Consider the following 8,424-nt stretch of genomic DNA (forward strand, 5'->3'; position numbering starts at 1 on the left):
TCCGAGGGGGGATTTGGGGGGAGAGGTCAGTAACAAGCCATCTAACCTGTTGCCCTATCTTCTCTACAGTTGCCTCTAACGTGGCAACGTGATAGGGACTGTTTCTCCCCCTTAGAGGCGGGAAGTCAACAGTAACCATGCATAACAGCACGAGGCAAACCAGCTCTGCTGAACCAACGGCAGCCGCCAATTCTAAATATTGTCATCGCAGAGAACATGCTGGGTTTTGGCACCAAGAGCATCTAATCGGAGGGAATCTCCCCAAAGTTCCACCGCCAGATCTGCTAGATTAGACAACATCTACAAGATCCACTCAAAAGGCCTTAGGTCCAAAAGCAGCATCCCCAAGTTCTCCTTCTGGAGGCCCCGGGCTGGATGCAGGGCAGGGGTGAGTAGTTGGGGGGGGACCTTTGCAGCTCAGACCAGGGGACCCCATCCCCAATTCCCTGAAGGTGGAGCTGACGAGGTGCAGCCGCTCGCTGTTCCCGGCCGCTGACACTGGGTCCACAGGGGAAGGCTGGGCAGCAGCCCCTGGTCGCCCACCTGCGCTAAGAGCATCCCATCTGCACAGTCAGTACACCATTCCACGAGAGACGAGGGCCGAAGACTTGAAGGCAACCTCCTCCTTCCAAATACTCAGGACTTTTGCCCTGGTGTCTGCACAGCTGGATCTCTCTCATCATTCATGGCTCAGCCGCAATGTTACCTCCTCCCAGAGGCCTTCCAGGATCACCCACCTACAATCTCTCAACAGGCTCCTGTAATCCTCCGCCTGCCTCTTCTGCTTCGGGTGGGTCATGTCTTCATTCTGTTATTTATTTGCCTACTTGTGCCCCCCACACACACACAAATGTCATCTCCATGACAGCAAGGACCTCATCTACCTCATCCCCTGCTTTGTGCCTCGCCCTTAAAATGCTACTTAGTATTTAACAGCTACTCAAATGTTTGTTGACTGAATAAATGAATGCACTGCCTTGGTCCCTGGGTGCACAGAGATAAGTAACAGCCACCGCCTTCTGGGAACTTAATCCTAACAGAAGGACTGTCATAGTAACCGATAACCACACGTGTTTGCTGAAGGCGGGGAGGAGGCGCAGCCCAGGCCAGCAATTCCAACCAGTGTGCAGGAGCCCAGCTCAGCCTGGATGGCGTGCAGACCAGTGTGCAGGAGCCCAGCCCAGCCTGGATGGCGTGCAGACCAGTGTGCAGGAGCCCAGCCCAGCCTGGATGGCGTGCAGACCGGTGTGCTTCCTGCGTTTGTTCTTTCAAAACAGTGTTCACTGGGGGCACCTGGGTGGCTCAGTGGGTTAAAGCCTCTGCCTTCAGCTCAGGTCATGATCTCAGAGTCCCGGGATCAAGTCCCGCATCGGGCTCCCTGCTCGCAGGAGCCTGCTTCCCCCTCTCTCTCTCCCTGCCTGCCTCTCTGTCTACTTCTGGTCTCTATCTGTCAAATAAATAAATAAAATCTTAAAACAACAACAACAACAACAAAACCAGTGTTTACTGACCACCTAATATATGCAAAGTGCTCATCAGGGTGGAAAGACAGACAACCCCAGTCTCAGCAAACAAGACAGCTTCAAATGAACGTCAGGATCCCCCTGTTCTGCCTGTTTCTCTGCAGGCCACAGCACTCCCAGCTGCCTGGGCCCTGGGTAGACCGTGAGGCCCTAGGGTACCCATAAGCCCCTTGCCCGTGCAGCTAAGCAAGAAGAACAGATATCTGGTCCCTCAAAAGTCCAGAGGATCCCTGGGTTCTGCCATGTCATGGGGCTCCTGGTCCAGTGAACAACTAGGAAAGGTGAGAAGGCAGCCCTGAAATGAACGGTTACTTTGCAGCTCTCTGCTTCGAGCACGAATACTGCCAACCCAGCAAACCCAAGTAGATGGGAGTGGCCTATTCAAAGATAAATATGGATGTTTGTAAAGGAAAGGTGCCCCCCATAGGGAGTTACGGAGCGCAGGTATAAAGTTGCAGAAAAATGACTTCTTTAGTCTTCTCAGGGGTTCTGGGCGCCTGGAAACGTGGTCTCCAAAGGTGAGGGTTAATTTGAGTCTTGTCACCATGAGGCTGGCCAGACGGCCCCAGACCGTGAGGCACAGACCTTGTAACACCTGAGAAGAGCCCGTCACCTGGAGACTCACCCATCCCCACCCGGCCTCCCACACGGTCGGGAGTCTGGAGTGGGCACATCTCCTACACCCTGTTCACAACCATCTTCACGGACAAGGGGGAGGATGGGTGCCCGCGGCTGGAGCACACTGCCAGACGACGCTGGGCGTTGGCAACAATGCGGGGAAGGAGGGCCCCTAGAACAGGTGCACAACGGGAAGGACATGCCCCTGACCCCGCCGTCCGCTGCCGAGCCGCGCCCCAGGACGGTTCCCACACAGGACCATGAGGATACAGGGACAAGGACATGGGTGGCTGCACGGGTTGTGAACCACAGCTTCACAGCCAACCTGGTGCCCTCGCCGGGGCACGGCGGGCACATGGCGGCCCACGGACACGATGGGATACGTGCAGCCCCTACAGTCCCCAACTGGAAACACGCCCAGCAATGTGGATGGAGGCAGTGGGGAGTGGGGCAGGGCTCGGCTCCTGGGGTTCCCGTTCGTCAGAGCTCCTCCGAGTACAACAGAGCAATGTGGTTCCCCTACACGCAAATCCCAGGTTCGGTATCAAGCATGACAAAGGGTCTGTCTGTGACAGAGGAGGAACAGGGCTGGGACGGAGAGAGATGAGGAGAGAGAAAGAGTCAAGCATGGAGAGAGAGAGAGAGAGGAGCGTGGGCAGGCCAGGCCAGAGGGAGGGACAGAAAGACCCAGGAAGGGAAGAGTGAGGAGGCAGCACTGACAGCGTGTTGGAGACCAGAGAGCATAGCCGAGCCAACCATCTGGACCCCAGCGGCCACCAACCCCTACAAGCCCAGCGGCTGCCTCCCCAGCACCTGGGGCAGGTGCCCAAACAAGACCAGACAGCTTTCCAAATGGGCATAAGCACAGAGGGAAGTCGGGGAAACACAGGTCACGGGGTAGGCCTATCTGTTTCAAAAGAAAGCAGAGAAACAAAGAACTTTCTAGAAGCTGGTGTGAAACACTGGCTTCAGCCATCACAGACCAGGACAGACAGGGCAGCCCTTCCCAGGCCCCCAGAGCCAAGCAGTTTCCGCCTTCCAGCAGACTGCCCCAGGAAAGGTCGGGGAACCTTGGTGGTCAAATCCTTCTCACCATGGCTGCACAAGAAAGCCTCCACAGCCCAAGCCAAGTTTGAACACTTAGGAGTCTCGACCCATGTAGGAGGCAGGTGCTCTGTTAGGGTCACGCCTAATAACCCTCAACCCAAGCCTAAGAAAACAGAGGTCGCCTCCCCGAGAGGCTTGGTGTGCCCACGGCCAGGCTCGAGCCCACTGCCGGGTACCTGGACCACAGCCTTGGTGTCTGGACAAGCGAGAAATACAAACTGGGCGCCCCCCAGGCTTGCTCAGCAAGAGCCCTGTGTCTTCACCCAGCGAATCATCCTCACGATGTCTGAGAACCATGGCTCTCATTCAATCTCAACCCTCATTCCAAAAATGCCGAGGAGGGGCTCTGACATGAAAGCCAAAGGGGCTTGGGGAGCGGCCTCCGGCTCTGTGCTCCCTGCCCGGTAAGCCATCCCACACGCAGAGCCAGCCACGCGCAGAGCATGATGAAGGGACCTGGGAGTCACGGTGCAGCAGGTCAGCTGAGCGGCTCCCTGCCCTTCCTGCCCGTCGCTGGGACTTCACGGCACAGCCTACCCTCGGCCTTACCTGGGGAAGTTTTGCAAACTGTCCACGCATGTGCACACGCATCATTAGGATGTGACTAGGTCCCGGTCTCCACAGACATGCTCTGCGGGACACCGGACACAGGCTCCTGGCGTGGGGGAAGCAGCAGCCCCCGCAGTCCGAAAACCTGCTCATGGCACAGGGCCGAGCCGACCTTCCCCGGTGACAAGCAGCAGCTGCCAGCACCCCCTTGCAGTCGTCTGGCAAGCCCTGCTCCGTGCGGGGTACAGCACCCAGACCTGGGGAGCAGCCCCATCACCACACCCCCCGGCCTCCCACGCCGCTGCCCATGCCGGATCTCACGCAGCTGTCCTGCCCGGAGGCCCCGGACTCACCAGTGTCCACACGACATTCTGAGCTACGAAGCTGGGCCGGGCAGACGCCAGTGCCGGGCGGGTCCGGCAGGGGCTGGGAGAAAGCGGAGGGACCCGGCCGCTGGGGGTGGGGAGGGGTTATTTTCCGAGGCCCCCTGGACTGCTCCCCTTGCCGGTGGGGTGGGTTTGCTGTGCTTCCCTGCCCAGGCGCCCGGTCCTCTCCCAGCTCAGAGACTGCCTGCAAGGAGAGGGCTCCACGCCGCCAGCCTCCTCTTCCTGGCTCCTCTTCCGTTCTCAGAGCCAGGCCCTTCTCACTGGGTCTCTCCCGTCCCGGCCATGTACCACCCCCTTCATGAGGAGGGGTCTCTCCCAGGGAGGGACAGATGCAGAAGAGTAAGAGGTCTCCCCAAGGCCCTCCCTCCTCCCTCACGCCACTGCCCTGAGAACCTGCAGGAATGAATCCCAGTCCAAGGGTCTGGGAAGGCCGTCCCCAGTCCCTGCAGGGACCCCCAGCAGCCCCCCCTCCCCATGGCCCCATAATGGGGTGGTGAAACCCACACAGTGGCGACAGCCAGCACGGGCTCCCTGGGGACAGAAGCAAAGCTGCTTCTACAGAGGCCTGAGCTGCAGGAGAACAAGCTTCACCCCTGCTCCCAACCCCCCAACCCAACTTCCCTGCTGGCAGTTCTTCCTGCCATGTAAACACTGCATTTCCAGGTGAAAAGAGGGGCGTTCTGGGGAGAGCCTACCCCAGCCAGCAGCGTGTGCGAGCACACACACACACACACACACACACACACCACGCACGCTCTGCCAGGAACATCTGTTTTGACAAACAAATTATTCAAGTCAGTCTGTGGGACATGAATTGACAAATCCTTTACGTGCAGGTTCCTCCCTCGATGCATTTCTAATCAGAGCTGAGCTGTGAATGACACAACCAACTCTCCCGTCTCGTGGCCCACACCCCCTTCCCCACTCCAGCCCCAGCCCCCCAAGAAGCCCCCCAGAGCCTTCCTCCGAAACCGCCCTCATGCACCCCCTCCAGCCGGGCTGGAAAGGCACTGCCCAGGGTGATGTCAAACTTCCCCCAGAGGGGCTTTCCGATGACCACGACACCGGGGGGCGGATGCCGGAGGGATGAGGGACCCGCAACGCTGAGCAAGACCCTTTGGAAACAGATCCGTGGCGATCAAGCTGCAAAATCAGCCCCGGGGAAGGCGGAATCGTCTGGAAACATCGCTCCTTTCCCCGGGGCTCCCCTGCGCCAGGCGTGTCGCCTGCAGCCCGGCTACCTGGACCCCATTCTGAAGGGCATCCTCCCACGGCTGGAAAATAAACTTTGTCAGGGCGAAGAGTTTCCGGCTACCGCCCGGCCATCGCCGCGCCACAGCTCGGGGTGCGGGAAGGGGAAGGGAAGCAGGAAGCTATTTTTAGGAGAAAAAAATAAATCTCAGCCTACCTTAGGAACGAGCTGTGCCAAGACTCAGGGAGGTTCACGGCGCAGACAACTGCAGTCTACTGTGTCAGATTACAAACAGGGGGTGAGCGGGAGGGAGGCTCCGGGAGGCGAGGCGAGGCGAGGCGGAGGGAGAGCGCGAGGGGGAGGGGGACGGGGAGGCAGGGAGGGGGAGGGCACGGGGTGTCAGCCCCGCTTGGATCCAGCTAGAAATGATTCTCGAGTTTTCTGCCAGCAGGCCAGCAGGCAGGCTGAGAGGGGACGGGGAGAGAGAAGCAGCCGCCATGCAGCAGAGCCCAGAGCCTATGAAACGTCCGTGTTTCCGCACGCACACACACGCGCGCACACACACACACGCGCGCACACGCACACACCCCCCCCAAGATGGCTCTCCTTCCCCGCCAGGCTCTGTCTCCGGGAGCTGCGGTCAAGAACCGGGACAGAGGAGCCAGGCAGGGGCTGGGGGCCGGTAGTGTTCCCCCAGGGGATCCAGAGCACGACATCCCCTGCTGACCACCGGGGGGGGGCTCCTCAACCGGGCTGGGCCCGCGGCCTCTGGAGCAAGGAAGCAGCCGCCCTCCGTGTGGCCCCACGAAGCCGAGACACCCCAAAGCCACCGGGAATTCAGGGACTGCATGCGACCACACCACTGCGAGCTGTGGGGTGTTTACCCTCTGGCCCAGCTCCTGGCCCCTGAGACTCCAGCATAAAGAGGACAGAACACCACCCCACAGGAACTTGGGGTTCCTGCACAGACGAACCCGCTCCCTAGCAACGCAGCGTGCAGGAGGGAGTAAGAAGCCTGGAGCGTGTCGGACTTCACGCGCGCACGCACGCACACACACACTCTCTCTCTTCCCAGGAGAATAAGTCCCCCGTTTGCCATCTAGAGACGCTAAATCATCTCCCACAGTAATAGGAAAGTCCTGGTGTTGGGCCCCCCAGGCCCTAACTGTGGCTGGGAGGGATGTCACCACGCCTGCCTGTCCGGGGACACTCACTGACCCGTGGATCCCCCATACAAACAGGCAGACTCCCCTGGAGGGGCTTCCTGCTGCCCCTCACACCCACAGACTCATTTCACAGGTCCCAAAATAACAGAACGGGCTCATCCGTGAAACCCAACAGGTCCCTCCCTCAACGTGGTTTGGTTTGTTTCAAATGAACCACGATGATCTAAAAGCCACGTGGCCACAGGGAATCTCCTTCCCGGACAACTTGTCCAGCCCCACGGTCGAGGGGCTGAGCAGAGCTTTCCATGTCGGGGGTCCTCTGTGCTTCCCAGATAGGGACAGCACCTATATTCGCCTGCGGGGCAGTGGGAGAGCATTCACGGGCCCCGGGTTTCTCCCCCGAGCAAGGAGCTCTGTGCTGAGGTCAGTAGGAGGCCCTTCTGTCTCCCTCCCCACCCCCAGCAAGTCCTCAGGCCCCCATCACTGCGAGGGGGAGAGGGAGAGGCCGCATCAGACCGCAGAAGAGCGGCGCTCAGATGACCCCACGCACCTGTGCTCACAGCATACATCACGATGGCCAGAAGGTGGACACCGCCCAATGGCCACGGATGGACGGAAAGAGCAACCAAACCTTGTCTGCATGGGGGAATACTACTCAGCCATCAAAAGGAGTGAAGCCCGGACACCTGCTACCATGTGGAGGAGCCTTGAAAACGTGATGCCACAGGAAAGAAGCCCGACACAAGAGACCACGCGGCACATGGTTCCATCTGCAGGACAGGTCCAGAACAGGAGGACCCGTGGTGACAGAGAGCAGGTGCTGGTGAGGTTGGCAGGGCAGGGGAGGAGGCGGGAGTGAGGGAGGCGGGAGCTGACGGGCACATGGTGTCCTCTGGGGGACAATACCATGTGGGAGCCAGACGGAAGTAGTGTTCACACAATGCTCCAAGCATGCTAAATGCCATGGGATTACTCACTTTAAAATGGTCGTTTATTTGTTAACGCAAACCTCATCTCAATCCAAGCAGAAGACAAAGAAGAGGACTACGGGAGCAGCCCCTGAACTGGGGCTCGGGCAGGGGTGGGGGCAGCAAACAGATGAGAAGCGCAGCCACTTCTCGGGGCTGCTTGAGCGAAGCAGATGAAGTTGTTGACAGGAGAAAATAAAGCCATCCCCCTCCAAAAGGGCCATTCTGTGAAACGACACGATGACAGAGAAATGGCTTTCTACCGTGATTTCTCAGTGGGGGCGTAATGTTGAAAGCAACCCCATGGATCGTGAGGGCTTCCATTTCAACACTCCGAATCCTCCCCATGCGGGGCTCTGTTACCACCACGGAGCTGTTCTCCGAGGTTGTCACGTCTGTGGGTCTGGCTCTGGCAGGGGTCTCCGTGAGAGCCCCTTTAGCAGGCTGGGTGAGCTGAGGCGGGGGGAGGAAACCACCTCTGCCCAGAGTCACACTGTAAAATCCGAAACGGAAGGCCGGGGTTCCATCTCTGGGTGCTACGGCCCGATTTCACGGGGATCAGGTGAATGTCGTGTATGAGATGCTGGGAAACGTGACACACCCACCAGGGAGCTGTGCAGGGATGGTCTTAGGGAGCCAGTGATGCAGAGGGAGCTTCCCCCCAGTGAAGAACGAGGAGCTGCCCAGTCTGCGAGGCAGGCCCCTGGCACTGGGCCCCACTCCCTGGACATCACCCAAGCCAGCCCCTCCCATGAGGGTCGCAGGCAGGTGGCCCCCCAGCCCCAGGCTGGAGCGAAGCCTGGCTCTTAACAGGCCTCTGAGGCTATGGGAAGCTGCTATAAATAATACACGCGTGCTGATCTGATCATGACTGCAACGAGTGTCGCCAGATGTCAGAGACACCCCAGATGCAAA

The 8,424-nt window shown here is 59.2% G+C and overlaps 1 protein-coding gene across 1 annotated transcript in view; it reads right to left on the reverse strand.

Annotated features, from left to right (window-relative positions):
* RIMBP2 (RIMS binding protein 2) overlaps positions 1-5,917 on the reverse strand; it is a 204,784-nt gene extending 198,867 nt beyond the window's left edge. The window contains exon 1 of the mRNA XM_045087627.1: positions 5,592-5,917. The gene's annotated coding sequence lies outside the window, so the exon portion shown is untranslated. The remainder of the gene's footprint in view (positions 1-5,591) is intronic.
* Between the last annotated feature and the right edge of the window lie 2,507 nt (positions 5,918-8,424).

This window comes from Mustela putorius, unplaced genomic scaffold (assembly GCF_011764305.1).
Source record: "Mustela putorius furo isolate JIRA1106 unplaced genomic scaffold, ASM1176430v1.1 tig00001433_pilon_pilon_pilon, whole genome shotgun sequence".
Classification (NCBI taxonomy): Eukaryota; Metazoa; Chordata; class Mammalia; order Carnivora; family Mustelidae; genus Mustela; species Mustela putorius.